The sequence below is a fragment of the Rattus norvegicus genome, chromosome 5 (assembly GCF_021556685.1).
Source record: "Rattus norvegicus strain SHRSP/BbbUtx chromosome 5, alternate assembly SHRSP_T2T, whole genome shotgun sequence".
Classification (NCBI taxonomy): domain Eukaryota; kingdom Metazoa; phylum Chordata; class Mammalia; order Rodentia; family Muridae; genus Rattus; species Rattus norvegicus.
This window is the reverse complement of record NC_141538.1, coordinates 167,969,497-167,985,121: the sequence shown is the minus strand read 5'-3', so window position 1 is coordinate 167,985,121 and position 15,625 is coordinate 167,969,497. Positions and strand designations below refer to the sequence as shown.

At 49.2% G+C, this 15,625-nt stretch overlaps 1 protein-coding gene and 1 long non-coding RNA gene across 13 annotated transcripts in view; one reads left to right on the top strand and one right to left on the bottom strand.

Annotated features, from left to right (window-relative positions):
- Nucleotides 1-15,625, top strand: part of Camta1 (calmodulin binding transcription activator 1) — an 836,898-nt gene that overhangs the window by 435,117 nt on the left and 386,156 nt on the right.
- On the bottom strand, nt 4,818-10,600 carry LOC120103136 (uncharacterized). The gene is made up of 2 exons (XR_015621370.1): nt 8,778-10,600; nt 4,818-7,093 (listed from the first exon to the last, which is right to left on the bottom strand). It is a non-coding gene; the product is annotated as an uncharacterized LOC120103136 (long non-coding RNA).

Below are 15,625 nucleotides of genomic sequence, written 5' to 3'. Positions count from 1 at the left end.
CCCTCACTTGACTGAATGGCGACTGATCTTGTGTCTTTCCAACCTTTGGGATATGTCACTGTGGGGAGCTCCATGCCCTGTGTGTGGGCTTGAGTTATGATCTGCTGCAGGGGAGTCACATGAGACAGAAGAGGGAACACGGAAACTCTACATCGTGTTCAGGCCATAGGTGCTTCCAGCCCCTCAGCCACAGCTGTGGGGGAACAGAGGGGCAGAGGAGGGTTTTGTACCACCCCATGGGAGTGGGAAGAGCTACTGATGAACTAACAACAGGGGTAGCCTTTCCTCTGGTTGCCAAGGTTGAGGTGGCTTGGGGGGCACTGGCTAGTCTCTATGTTCTGTCCAGATACTTGTGTGCTTTTAACTGTCGTCGGCACCTCATCTGCCTTCCCAGAAACCAAGCCAGGGTGGTAGGCAGGAAGTAGTTGGCTTCGTAGGAGAGTTGTTATGTGCCTTGAGGGTTTTCTCCTGGATGTTAGATGGCCTTCCATTTCCTAGTTGCCTTCCAGGTTGTACCCAAGGGCTCATATTCTACTCTGGCTAAACCTGGAGACAGTGCAGAGGTCCTGGAGTTCAGCCTGTGTCTCACCAGGCTGCTCACAGGTGGTCTGTAGACCACAAGGTCCACATTACCCAAGGAGGCTCACAGCTTGTCTGCTCTGCCCTGAGTGGCCTTGGTTAATGGATCCCCCTATGTGACTCACTAATCCCTCTCTCTATATATGCAAATTACCCCCAAGTGCGTCATCTTGCTGCTGGCAGGGTCCTATCTGGGCGTCTCATGTCTCACCCCAAACAGCAATTAAGAACACCGGCTGCTCTTGCAAAGAGCTCACTCAAGCTTTGGTGGTTCACAGCCATCAGTAACTCCAGCCCCAAGGGAGCCAGTGCTCCTTGTCCCCTCAGTCAGTATCAGGCACACAGGAGGCATGTGCATACCAAGAGGCAAAACACTCATATGCATACAAGGGAAAGTCTAAAAAAATTTTTTGAGTGAGTTTTGTTCTGTCGGAAGGAAAAAGGCAAAAGGGGAAATTTCACAAGTTGGTGTGACAATTTGTTACTTCATTGCCAGCACCTTTTAAAAATCTCTAACTAAATTCTCTGATGATATGGTTGAGCCCGCCATTACTCAGACACCGTTGGCAGTGCAGGAGAAGAATACCAACTTTCTGAAGCAGAAGGTGCCACAGCCTTCTGGGGACACAGCCCTGTCCCATGTCCCTCACTCCTCTCACTCCATTGTGTCTCTTCTGTACACTAGCCCAGCTCTTAGTATGACACCTTATATACATTTGGTACCTAACTAAATATTGTTTGAACAAATCTTGAGTTGGTGGAAGTTTTCTTGTAGAGGTCCAAATAGAAAATATTTTTAAAAATTTGATTAGTTTTATGTGTGTGGTGTATGTCCGTTCAAGGGTATGTACTTGTTCAAGGGTGTGTGCACATACCTGTGTCCACGTGTATAGAGGCCAGAGACCAGTATCTGGTGTCTTCCCTTAGTCCCTAGTCACAGTAATCTTTGATACTGAGTTAGCTGGCCAGGAAGCCCAGAAGTCTCTGTCTGTCTTTCCCGAGGTATTGGGAATACAAGGATGTACCGCCAGCTTTTTACATGGGTGCTGGAGATCTAACCCAGGTCCTCCCGCTTCTTATGGCACAGTTATAGGAACCGAGGCATCTTCCCAGTCCTAGACAGAGGATATTTTGGGACTCTGTGATTAGCCAGCTAGTCTGTCTGAACAGTTCAACTCTCTTTCATGTAAGCAGCCCTCAGGAGTGGGCGGGGCCGTGTCTTGACACAACTTTATTTATAAAGATGCGCTGTGGGCTGGATTTGGACACGAGGGTCATCTACCCGCTCCTCTTTTGGATCGTGATCGTTTCTAGAAGGGGCGAGGTACTGTGAGAGCTGGCCAGAGTTGGGGGTGGGGTGGGATGGGGACTGTTGGGATGCCCAGAACCCTTCGAAGACTTAAGTCCAAGCCCTACTGTGTCCCCTTCCCATGCTTGCAGCCAGACACATTCTGTGGTATGTGTGTATGCTGTGAGCAGGATGTGTTCATGTATGTGATTGTGGACAGGACAGAGCGTGTATAGAAGTCCTCATCTCTAACCTTATTTGAGGTAAGGTAGTTGGTTGTATGTTAGAGTAGCTGGCCAGGGAGATCATTGCGCTCAGGACTGTGTTTGGCTCAAGGTTTCTTCCTGAGCCCGGGTACCACTGTGGAGCATCGCAGGAGCCCCTGGCACATGTCAGTGATGCAATGTGTGCTCCAGTGCGATGAGACAGCTCAGCCACTGAGCCATCAGGTTGTGACCCCGCAGAACTGGGTAGGTTAAAGGACCGCATTGTTCCAGAGATAGAAAGACAAAGCCTGGGGTGTCATACAGTCCCTCCATGAATAGGGACCTCGGAGCGGTGCAGACGTAACCTGTCCCCTGCTTAAGTGTTCACACAACAGCATGAGGAAGTGACAAAGCCTCCTTTGTTCTTCGCGTGCACTTTATGATGGATGCGGGATGCGGACATTTATTACAAAAGCGCAAGAAACGTCGACTCCTCGCGAATTGATTGTTTAGAATTTATTTTATTAAATATTTTAGGTGGTGCGCAATAAACCGAACCTCTGAGGGTGTGAGGCTTAATGATTCATGAACCTTCAGTGATGACAGGGATATCAAAGATCAGACACGCCATTTCGGAAGAATACAGATTATTATTAGACCTGGAATGGGCCTCTCAAGAAGCTCCCTTCAGGGAACATACGTATCAATAATTTCTTCTCTACGCAGGACTCCTAAGGCTTCACTTATGGAAACATAAATTCCACGGCAAGTGGCTGTGGGGTTTCCCTCCCTTTAGTCCCTCACATCCTTCTCGAAGACAACGTTTCTTCATCCTTTTGTTGGTCGGTCTTGTTCACAGTGACGCGTCGCGGTTACTTGCCCCATCTAACTTGGCTTTCGCATCTTCCGTGTGGGAGCGTGAACTTGCACGCACCCCTGGAGCACAGTCAGGACAACTATAGCTGTCAGCCTTACCCTTCCACCTTGCCTTAAATTTAAATCTTCATGAAGACATGGCGACTGCTTTACAACAGGGCCACCTCTCCAGTCACTCTTTAACTTATGGTGGAAAGATTCTCTGCCCAGGTTGGCCTTCAGCTCTGAGGGCGTATGGGGGGGTTGAGTTAGGGTTTGAGCCTGTGTCCGATTTGCTTGAAATGTCATGAACGTTCACTGAATTCTCGGAGGACCCATGAGCTCTATTAGATCTTGGGACTTCAATAGAAGCGAGGTTGTAGGGTGTTGCCCCAGAAGCCAGTGGGGCAGCAGAACTCCCATACAAAGTCTAGGTCGAGGTCAGGGAGGGGTGCTCCGTCCCCATGTCGTGGCGGCTGCATTAGTTACTCTCGGTTGCTGTGATAAAACACCACCATCAAAAGCAACTTGTGGAAGAAAGAATTTATTTAGACTTAAGGTTCCAGAGGGAGAGTCCACACTGACCAGAGGCGTGACGGCAGGCAGCTGGACCAGGAAGCCGAGAGGCCACATCTTCAACAGCAGGCGGGAAGCAGAGAATGTGACACTTCTCTTGAGAAGGCCACACTTCCTAAAGGTCCCATGACCCCCCCCCCAAACAGCACCACCAACTGGCGACCAAGTGTTCAAATACCTGAGCCCTTGGAGGATCTTGCTCATTCAAAATAGTGCGGGGGGCTGTGGTGGTTTGAATACACTTGGCCCAGTGGGGGTGGCACTACTAGGAGGTGTGGCCTTGTTGGAGTGGGTGTGGCCTTGTCGGAGTGGGTGTGGCCTTGTTGGAGTGGGTGTGGCCTTGTTGGAAGAAATGTGTCATTGCGGGGGTGGGCTTTGAAGCTCTGTGCAGTGCAGAAGAGCCAGTCTTCTCCTAGCAGTCTCCAGATGAAGATGTAGAACTCTCAGCTCCTCCTGCACCGTGCCTGCCTGGATGCTGCCATGCTCCCTCTGGCCTGAACCTCTGAACCTGTGAGCCAGCCCCAATGAAATGTCCTTATGAGAGTTGCCTCTGTCACGGTGTCTGTTCACAGCGGTAAAACCCTGACTGAGACAAGGTCTAGGTCTGTTCTCAGATCACAGTGAGCCGGGCAGAAGTTAGGGTCCACTGCTGAGGACAGCAGAGTGCGGTTGTGCGGCCTGCCACCTTGGAACGGTGTTCCCGGATGTTGTGATGTCCACCCAGAGATCACAAAGCTGTAAGCGTTTCAGTGGAATTCTCAAAGGGTTTGGCTTGTCTGATCGCTCGAGTTTAAAAATGCCCCATGATTCCCTTTTCTTTCCAAAATCTCAGGCAGATGTTGTGCACAGGGACCTCTCCCAAAGGGACCCCAGGAAGGAATGACATGTGCCTGCACTGAGACAAATATCCAGTCCTCGCACGTGGTATAAGATGCTGGTCTTACGCTCAACCCCGCCTTCCCTGATCCTGCCATGTGTTTTATGTCTGCAATTAGACCTAAGTGTTAATTTAATGTCCTGTGATACGTGGGTTCCCCAAAGAATACACCCTGAACCACTCAGCTGCGAACTCCTCACAGTTTTGCCTGACTTTACACACAGCTAATTGGTCCATGAAGAAATGGTTCTTTCTGGGACTGGAGAGACAGCTTAGTGGTTAAGGGCAAGGGCTGCTCTTCCCAGAGGACCCAGGTTCGGTTCCCGGCACCCACACAGTGACCCACAGCCCTCTGTAATACTAGTTCTAGGAGACCCAACGCCCTCTTTGGACCTCTGTAAGGCACCAGGCCTTAATACAACATATAGGCAACACATATACTAGAAATAGATAGATCTTTATTGAAATAAAAGAAATGAGTCTTTCTGCTAAAAAAAAAATAGGAAATGGATCTTTTTGCTAGTGTGTATATGTGTGTGTGTGTGTGTGTGTGTGTGTGTGTGTGCGCACGCGCATGTGTGCATGTTCAGGTTCCAGAACATTTGTGTGTGCATACATTTGAGGCCATAGGTTAACAATCTGTCACGTTTTTTTTTTTAATATTTTTGAGGCAGGGTCTCTCTTTCAACCCGGAATGCCCTGATTCAGCTAGATTGGCTAGACAACAAGCCCCAAGGATCCTCTCGCCTCCATGTCCCCGGCAGAGGGATTATGGGAGTGCATCATTATAAGCAGAGTTTGTCCCTCGAACTCTGGCGGGTTGAGCTTGGGTCCTCATGCTAGTATAGCAATCATTTAAACCAGCTCGGTCAGTAGCAGCCCCTGCTGCTGACTTTAACTCTTTAATTGCTGCAGGGAGTTGAGTGTTAGGTGGGCAGAACAGGTAGAGCTGGGCTTCCGGTTCCTGGGTGGCTAAGCAGAGGTTTGGAGGGGTGGCAGCTCTGAGTTTCTGGTTCCCGCGTATGCAGAGGCAGAGTCAGGGGGTCCACGGTCATCCCTGCCTTTGCCCACCACAGCTTCCTTCCTGGTGATGTCTATCTTTTCCTGGGAGTCCCTTAGGTGGCTGTACTGAGGAAGCCTCCTCCCCAGATTAATGAATATTTTCAGACACGAAATGTAGTGTTTGAAAACGAAGAGGAAGCACGGTATATTTTGGCCGCGTATCTCCCCCTTTCGCAACACCTGGCAATAAAATTCTCAGGCTAAATACCAGATGAGAGCGTGCTTCGTTATGTATGGCAATTCTGTCTATAACTTTTTTTTTTAAAGCCTTCCGGATGGAAGCCTGGTCTAAACGCGGAGAGGCTGAGAGGGGGATGCAAAACGAGTGCAGTTCGGAATAAAGAATCTGTTTTTATACTTTTCTTTTGCAAATAGCGTCCTCGATGACATATTGTGAACGGACTGAGTTATAACAAAAACAGAAATGAAGCAGAGCTCTCGGGGAGGGGGGGGTGGGAGGGAGAGCGATTGTCGCACGCACTTTAATGGGTACAACGCAGAGCGACGGTTTTTACACCCAATTAGCTTGCACATTGTGTCGGACACAAGCCAGAATGTAGAATGTTTGGGGGTTTTGTCGTTATGTGATTAAGGGAGAGGGGATGAAATAAATTCTGTAAATTACCCTTCCCCTCCCCGTTCGCTTTTCCATCCGAGATGTTCAGTTTTCTTCACCCCTGGAAGCGAGGAGAGAAGCCTCGCAGCCAGCCGGGGCAGAGGCGGGACAAGCAGAGGTCCCGACCTCCTGTCCCAGATGAGATTCTGTCCTCCCGAAGATCCATCGCTTTCTAATAAAGGTCCGCCCTCTGCATTCTGCTGCGTTAACAAGGTGATGCACCCGCTCTCCACATTTGCAGGTTTCCAGAATCTTACACTTGGCCCATGAGCGAGGAGGAGCAGGCGTGTGACAGGGGCCACCAGATGTCGGCTCACATTTAGGGGACGGAAGTGTTTCCAAGGCTGGGAGGGAGGTTTCCCAGACCTTTCTTTAATTTCTTTTGCTTCATTATCTGTCTTTGCATTTTTAATGCCCCTAATATGGTGATATTAAGAACTGCAGCATGGGGTTCTTCTGCCTTGCTCATTCCAGTGTCTGTTAGATGTGAGGGAATGCAGGTTGCTGCTGCCAGGCAGGGGCAGGCGAGCTGGGGGACACAGCCTGGTGTCTTTGCAGGAGCAGTGCCAGCTGCCTCCTCTGGGAGCAGAGGGGAATGGAGTCCCTTCACTGAGAATAAACATAGAGGAGGGTTGCTCGAAGTTCCAGCGGCAGAGTCGCCTGGGGACTCCAGACTTGGCTGTGTGGCAGAACTGGCTCCTGCATGGAGTGAGAGAGTCTTTGGGTAAAGCTGCTGCTGTTGTCAGGGCTGGGGATTCAACTTTGGGTAGGACAGGGATGCCTTCAGGGAGGGAAAATGGCGTCAGTCATGTCCCAGAGCAGCTGATCAATTGGTAACCCCTGCCAGTATCTGCTGAAAATAATGGACACCTGGCACCGGGGTGCGCCCAGGATGACGCTTGCACGGAGCTTTCTTTCTGCCACAGAGGGCGTGTGCAAGGACCTGGGTCAGACTCGTATCACTTTTGTGTGCAAAAGGGAAGGCCTCCCAAGGCACTCGGCGAGTTCACATCTGATATTCCAAGCCACCAACGCTAATCAGAAAACAATGGGAGAAAACAGTTAGGTACAATATCCAATTATAATTATACATTCTTTTTTTTTTTTTACTCCAAAAAGCGCATCAAATAAATAATGCAGTTTATGTTACTTCTAGAAAATGCAGTGGCGTTGGTTAATTTACATAAATTATAGAACTCATTATCTTTGTTTATAAAAAGCCTTAGCAATATTTTGGCTTATGGATGGAAAGGGGCGGGGGAGGGTATCCTCAGACTTCAGTCCCACTTAGCTTTTCTGTCCTAGGCAGTCGCCATGGTATTTATTTACAGAAAGGGTGACTGTCTTAGCAGACCCCTTGGTGGGAGGCTGTCCTTTCCTCATGATGAATGGGGTACCCTGCACTCACCTGTCCTTCATAAAGAAGCTAAATAAATCTGAGTGAGCGAGTCCAACCATCAAAAGGAAGATTCAAGAATCAGGCACTTTTCTATGGCTGCCGCACCAGCAGGTTGAGGAAGGGGCCCTGGTGGCTGGGGTATCCTGGGTCTCTACACCAGTTCTTTCTTGGAAATTCTGACAGGCTGAGGCTGGGCAATGGGGTAACTCTTTTGACCCAGGGGCGGCTGGACTCTTTTATCTGGAGTTTTCTAGCCCAGCCACTCGAGTCACATGTGGCTATTGAGGATTTGAACCCTGACTGCTCCACACCATGATGTATCTGTAGAATCTGTTCCTAGCACCAAAAAAGCCATGCCTGGGCCGGGGTACAGCTGAGTGAAGTGTTTGCCAACAAGCAGGGGCCTAGGCTTGATCCCCAAAAGCTATGAGGAAAACCCGGGTGTGGTGACCTGTACTTGTCATTCGAATGCTGAGAATGGAGATGGGCAGATCCCTGAGGGCACCCTGGTCGGCCAAACCCAACTCCAGAGTGAGTACCAAGCCGAGTGAGAGACCCCATCTTAATAAACCGAGGTAGATGGTCCCTGGGGAATGACGCCTCGGGTTGATTCCTGGCCTCTTCCTGCGTATCCGCACATACGCACAACCATACACACACACACACACACACACACACACACACAACATCTGTAGGCTAAATCAAACATTATTCTTTATTCTTAGAAACTTTCATACATGCATACGATGATCATACCCATCCCTCCGGCTCCCCCTGACTCCCTCTCAACACATCTCCTCCTCCTGAGTTCAGGGTCCCATATGTGGGTGAAGGGCCAGCCAGCCAGGCATAGTTAAGCTCCCAGTGACCCCGCCTAGCGACGAGTGACTCTTCCTCCCCCAGAGAGTGGTGCCTTCCATTTTACTTCCCAGCTGTCACCAAAACGTGATAAACACAGCTTGTACCGTCTACTGGGCAGCACTGACTTGCTAAGGAAGAGACTGGAGATCCAGCTGGCTCTTCAGCAGCCCATGGTTCAGACTCCGATCCCCCTCCCCGCCCTGTAACAGGCTCTGCCTCATCATCTGGAACTTAGGATGCTGCTCAGTGAAAAGGGAAGGTCTTGTCTGTCGCAGATTCGAGGGGCGCACAGGAGAAACAACACGATAGGATAATACTGGGCTCTCTTCCCTCAACAGCGCTTGGCGGCCGCTGCTTGCGGCTTAAATATTAAAGCTTTTGCTGGTGGATGGAGGAGCCCAGATCCCAGGTTGTTGGGGGAGGGGGCAGGAAATTTGAAATTCTTCTTCATCACTTACGCAGATGCAGTAGGTTGGAGAGCAGTCAGGCCCGCCAGAGCCTTCTCTGCCATGCCGTGGGGCACCGGTGTGTGTGTGGGAGACAAAGGCAGTGAGGTGATCTCAGTTGTGAGCAAACCTGGACCAGGCTCCATGCCGGGGCTGTCTGTTCTGTGGACATGAGCATGGGTCAACATAACTCAGGACTAACAGGGTTGTCTGTGAGACCCCACAGGGTGCATGGGTCTAGCCTAGGAGAATGAAAAGTGAGCAGTGTGTCACTCAGAGGATGACGGATTATTGGATTCGCCCATCCATTCATTCACGACCTAGGCCCACCGTGTGCACTGCGTTGCTTGGCACTGGGGGAGCACTGTCCACAGCTACCAGACTGTCTACCCTCCATTGTGGACTCGGTGATGAGGGAGGAATGGGGACAGGACTGGCACGCACGGCCCATGCCCAGATCCCAACACTGGCTATTGATGATCTACTGGGATCCTGTGGGCCTACCTAAGGCAGACCCATCCCACTGGTGGCTAGAAAGGATTGTCCTTTGGTGGGTGGATCATTTCCAGAGGGCAGGACGCTACTGATGCTCAGAGTCACCTCAGGTCAGAGACACCTCAGGTACCCTGCTGGATCAAAGCGAGGTGACAGTGACTGGAGGAGACAGGGGACAGTGGTCAGAAGCTCAGGTGTGGCTCAGAGTTTGGTTTCTGTTTCAAAGGGTCCCGAGAAACCGCTAACGGGGTTGTAGCAGGAGCCTGGGAGGCAGCTTTGAAAATTCTCGATGGGTGACCCCATCCTGGGCTGAGTGGTATTAGGCAAGCCACTTAAACCCTCTGGGTGTCAGTTTCCCGTGTGCGGGGTGGAAAAGTTGAGGGAGGGGAAGGAAGGTGTTCCTGGTGTTCTCGATGGGAACTTATAGAGTGTCTTTAAGAGTGTCGTAATCCCCCAGCTCCGAAAAAAAAGAACCAAAAAAAAAAAAAAGTGTCGTAATCCAGAAATCGCTCAGACCTTGCCCTGTTCCGGACAGCGGTGGGACCATCTCCAGGGTTCACGTCTGAGCTCTTTGACTTCAGAGGATAGAAGCTAAAGCAATCCTTGCTGGAAATGGGAGCTGCAGAGCAGAAGTTTGCTTCCCATTGCTCAGGGTGTAACGTGGGCACCTGTGAGATTTCAGAATCGTTCTGTACGGGGTTGGGGCGTCGGTGTGGGGATTCTGCATAGTGGCCAGCCTGGAACTCCCTGGAGGCTTGTTCCTCAGGGCACAAAGCGGGTCTTCAAGCCAGAGGCTGGCAGTGTGGAAGCGAGACAGATGCTCGTGATTCATGGGGTCTACTGAGACCACAGCAAATAGAAGATACCCACATCCACCATGAGAGCAATATCTCAGCTGAAATACCGAGGGGACACCCGCCGTCACCTAGGGGATAAGAAATCCGTTGTAGGTGGGGGCTATGGGGCTTTCTGATAAATACTTGCTGCGTGCAGCGCGCAGAACTAGAAGACCCGAGGGGCGGAGTCCAAAGGGGTGGAGTCAAGCGCTGAGACCATTCTTTCTTGCCCATCTCCCAGAATGCTTTAAGACCCTAATAGTAACGACAATGAGCTCATGATTTTCGCCCAAACCCACTGGAGTCCATGCGTAGCTGTGTTGGGTGTTAGGCAGCAGCTCAGGGCTGTGTGGTCTGAATAGATGAAGGGGTTTTTGTGATTTAGCCAGAGGGGTTTCCAGGCCGCAGCATGGGTGTGCGTGGGCAAGCAGAGCGGTGGTGGCGAAGTTGCTTTGAGGAGGAGAATGGTGTATGAGGAGGCAGAGACTCCCGACGCTTATAAGGAAGACTCCTGGAAAGTTCTTGAAAGAAAAAAAAAATAACCAGGGAAACATCCAGGCATCTTCGTGGCAGCCGAGAGCCCGTTGCTAACCGCTAACCGTCACAGGCACGAGGCAGTATGTCACGAGGTTGCGCGAAAGCAAGCCTGAGGTGGTTTGAGTGGAAACATCTCCTGCAAAGGCTCATGTGTTCGAATATCTGGCCCCTAGATGACGGCACTGTTTGGGGAGGCCGTGGGACCATCAGGAGGTGGAGGCGTAGCTAAAGGAAGTGGTTCACTACAGGGTGGGCCTTGTAACCTGGTCCTGCATCTTGTCAAGCTCAGACTAGCAGGTTTAATATCTGGGTATCTGCTAGAGGCCCCAGAATGATCACGTGTTACAACAGGGCTGACTTCTCCTCGGAATAGATTCACCTTTAAAAAAAAAAAAAAGCAGAGCAGCAAACTTCAAGAGAGATGCAGTCACGCAACGCCTGACTAAGCAGAATTCGGCATCCTTTTAAATCACATAACGAAATCCACCATCAACAATGCATTATTCACAATACCCCGAACTCAATAAAAGTTATCAGGCAATGAAAGAATCATGAAAACACAGCCAGCTCTGAGAGGAAGAAATCAGTGACATTGGTGGGGAACCCAGAGACACGGGCTTGGAGACGACACCAGGAGATGCCAGTCCTCAGTGTGTGTTAGTCACAGGAAAAGATGACCACAGGAAGCAAGACTGATCAGAAAATGTTATATTCAAAGCGAAATCTCACCAGATTCGATATCTGCCGGCACACTACGAATTACCCCCAACTCAGCAGTCTCTGGCCATGCCTTCCTTCTCATAGTTCAGAGGGTCAGAAAATGGGCAGGGATCAGAGAAGTCACCTGTGTCAGGGCCACTTGCAAGGCTGAAATCAAGGTACCAGCAAAGGCTGGGGGCTCCCTGAAGGCTTGAGTGAGGAGGGTGTGCTTGTGTGAAGATTCAGGTTTTTATCAGATGTTAGAACAAGGGCTTCAGCTCTAAGCTGGCCATGATCACCTTCCCCACCTCACCATATGGACTTCTTACAGAGTGGTGTTTTCCAATAAGACAGAAGTTGTTTCTATACCTAATCATAGATCTTGGTCTTGCTATCATACATTGGCTGTTTCAGTCAGTTAGAAGCAAGTCGTCCATATGCCCATGATCGACAGGTTACGATGACGCAGTGGGATAGGCCCAGGAGTTAGGTTTTATTGAGTCCACCCTAGAGTCTGGCCGCCACAATAGGCCTTGTAGCAGGTTAGACAGAACATAAAATGGATCAGAGAACGCAGACCTAAAGCACTAAGTTTACTGGTGTAAACCGCCCAGAGCAGAACGGGCAGAGGGAAGTAGAGAATCTTCATAAACTTTGGAGCAATAGCACATGATCTACCGTATGAACCACTGAGGGGCCACAGGGACGGACACTGTGAAGAGGAGTGGGGTGCGGTGGTGGACACCTGGGATCCCAACACTCGGGAGGCTGAGGCATGAGGATAGTAAGTTCCAGTCTAACCTGGGCTACATAGTGAGACCCTGTCTCAAAAGCAGTCAACAACAACGAAAACATTTTGAAGAAATACTGGTCAAGATTCCTCCAAGTTTGATGGGAATTATAAAATTAAGTGGAGCCTAGATACTCAATGAACCAGATCATAGAATAAATACAAAGAAGTTAACACAAGCCATAATATTAATTCCTGAGCACCAGCAATGAAGAGAAGAGGTTTCAATTAGGGGGAGGAAAGGCACATTATAAAAGCAAGAAACAGTACTTTTTTTTTATTCCAAACATCACAAAATAAGGCTATGCAGCCAAGAGGAGACCCCCCCGCCCCCAGCCTGCAACTCTCTACTTGGTGAACATAGTTTTTCAAGAGTAAGAATAAAAGACATTTTTAGAAACACACACACACACACACACACACACACACACACACACACACACCAAGCAAAAACCAACAACAAAACCCCAAACAAACAAATGCCACCCCCCCCCCAATCACAAAACAAACAAACCAGAAATCTGGTAAAATGAAGGGAGGGAGTCTGCAGCTGCAAGGCCTTAAGACCTCAAAAGGAACTTCTCGAGTTGAAAGAAATCGTTACTAAATGAAAGTTCCTGTTTGCACAGAGGAACATCGGAAACAGTAGATACGTGGGCGGATGGGATACTCTTCCTTCTCAGTGTTTAATTCTTAAGAACATAATTGACCAAAATCACGAGAAAGTTACCACTTCTCATGACCACGTCATCAAAAGAGAAAAGCAGGAACTGATCTCAAACAGCTGCCCAAACCCCCTCCACGGAAGTTAGAAAAATAAATTAAAATCAAGTGAGACTCAAAAGAAGCAAAGGAGGGCCTGGCAGATGGGCGCTCCTCTTCCTCTGCCCCCCACCCCCAGGATGCTGTGCTAGATCTGCTGGCCTACAAGGTGGGAGGAGTCTCTCCCGGACATCATTAAGGATGGATAGGCAGAGCTTTGGTCCAAAAGGATTGGTGTATTTAGTAATACCCATCCTAGTGGCTGAAGAGGAGGCTAAGAGTGGGTGGATTGTTTTCCAGAGGATCCAAGTTTGCTTCTCAGTGCCTGAGTCAGGAGCTCACAGTCACCTGTAACTCCAACTCTCGGGGAATCTGCTGGCGCTGGCCTCTGTGGGCATCCACATACATGTGCACATGCACATACTCATACAATTAATTTTTTAACTGAAATCTCTTTTTTAAAGTGGGGAACACATCCCTTTAGCTCTTTCTTTCTCTACGAGGAAAGGCCAGAGGAAGACATGATAAGAAGTTGGTCCTTAACTGGCCAGGAAGAGAATCCACATCAGAGATCAGATTTGCTGGCACTAATGATCACAGAACCGTGAGAGAAGTACTTTTTGGCCTCTACGCACACAGTCCTGTGGCTTCATGTTAGAGCAGCATACAGAAAGGGTGGAACAAAATGGAGACTCAAGACAGCAACGGAGAAAGCCCATGGCAGCGGAAATTAATTCTTTGAATATCCAGCTAAGGCTGGGTGTGGTGGTGCACACCTTTGATGAGGCAGAGGCAGAGAGGCAGAGAGAGGCAGAGAGGCAGAGAGGCAGAGAGGCAGAGAGGCAGAGGCAGGTAGACCTCTGTGAGTTGGAAGATAACCTGATCTACATACACGGTGAGTTCCAGGTTAGCCAGGTCTACATAGTGAGACCCTGTCTCAAGGTGAGACACATGGATGGACCAAGGAAGCTGACAGACTGAGGTTCCAACTGAGATCTTCTCCCCAGAGAAGATGATAATACAGATCATATAAAATAGTGGTTCTGCTGTGGAGGAGAGGGAGACAGTTTCCCAAAATATTAGAGCTACGGCTGCCCCATGACCTATACATGAGATGACCCAAAGGACTGAAATCAGGAAGGAAAGAGAGGACATCCCTGTGAACTCTTAGGGACAGTGGGATTATAAAAGAACTGCTCTGAGCAGCTTTGTGCCAAGAATTGAGGGGACCGAGGGGACCATCCAACTGTACATTGGCAGTTCACTGCTGTGATCCCCGAGCATAGGTGGCTCAGGACATTGATGATAACAGAATTAATCAGTAGCAGAACAGGTATCTGAGACATTCCCAGGTTCTAGATAACCTTTTTGTTTTTAATGAATGGAAACTCAGAGCAGATATAGAAAAACCGTGGCTGTGGGTAGAGCCCTCTGCTGTAAGGAAAGCGGGTCTTAGAGGGAGGCTCCTGTTCTCAGCGCTTCTACTGTGTGCGCATAAAAATCAATCCGTGTCATTTGCACTAGCAAGTGTTTAAAAGCTTAAGTGCGCTCTTCTGTTTAGCGGGTAGGAAAAGAAGAGCTGATTGGGATCAAAGTAGAGGAACAAGGTAAAGAGCAATCAATGACCAAGAACAACCAGAGCAGGAAAGGTTTCTGTGACATACACCTGTCAATTACAGCCCATTCCAGAGGGAGGTCAGGGCAGAAACTCAAGCAGGTTGGGAACCTGGAGGTAGGAGCTGGTATGGAGACCACAGAAGAGTGGTGGTTAAAGTCATCTCCCCAACGGCTTGTTCTGCCTGCTTTCTCGTAGCACCCAGGACCATCAGCCCAGCAGTGGTCACCCACTGAGGGATGGGCCCTCCCGTAACAATCGTTAGGAGCCCACAGACTCGCCTACTGGCCAGTGCGACAGAGACATCTTCTCTGTTGACGTTCCTTCTCTCAATGATCCTGGGTTCTATCACATCAACAAAATCCCAACCAGCACATCAATGAAGCGGTGAGTGAAGCAACAGACGGGCTTATCAACCAGACAAGCGATGAAGACAAAAGATCCGGAAGGAGAATGTGTTGTGGGCAACCGGAGGAGCGGGAGAGGGAAACGGGAACTGGGTGTGATCGTATTTCAATGTATACGTGGACGGAATTCTCAAAACCAGAAGAAAAGCTCTTCAAAGATCAATAGATGGATGACTGTAGAGCTAATGTGATCAAGAAACAAAGAAGAAAAAAAAAAGCAAATGATTAGCATCACGAATAAAAAGTGACTCCAGTGGGGAAACTGTATCCAGGGTTAGTAAAAGTAAGAGAGTAGCAGGAGACCTTAGGGTGATTAATCAGGTAGCAGGGAATGGGGAAATATCTCAAAGAGCAAAAAAAAAAAAAAAAAAAAAAAAAAAACCCCTAAGGTCTGCACAAGAAGAGACAGAAAATCTAAATCATTCCGTGTTTATTAAAGGAATTGATTTTATAATTATAAATGTTCCTACGAAGAAGACTCTCCCATGCCGAGTTCTGTCAGCCGTTTAGGGAGAGGCTCGCGCTCACCTTACCGAACGCTGTTCAGAAAACAGGAAGATGGAGCACGCCAGTCAGGGAGTTCACTTCACAAGGGTGGTGTGTTTGATCATAAGTCAAGATGGAGGCGTTACCAGGAAACTACAAACCAATAACCGGCAGGGACGTAATTGGAAAAATCCTTAATAGTGTATTAGCAAAGGGGATGCAGCTCCGTGTGA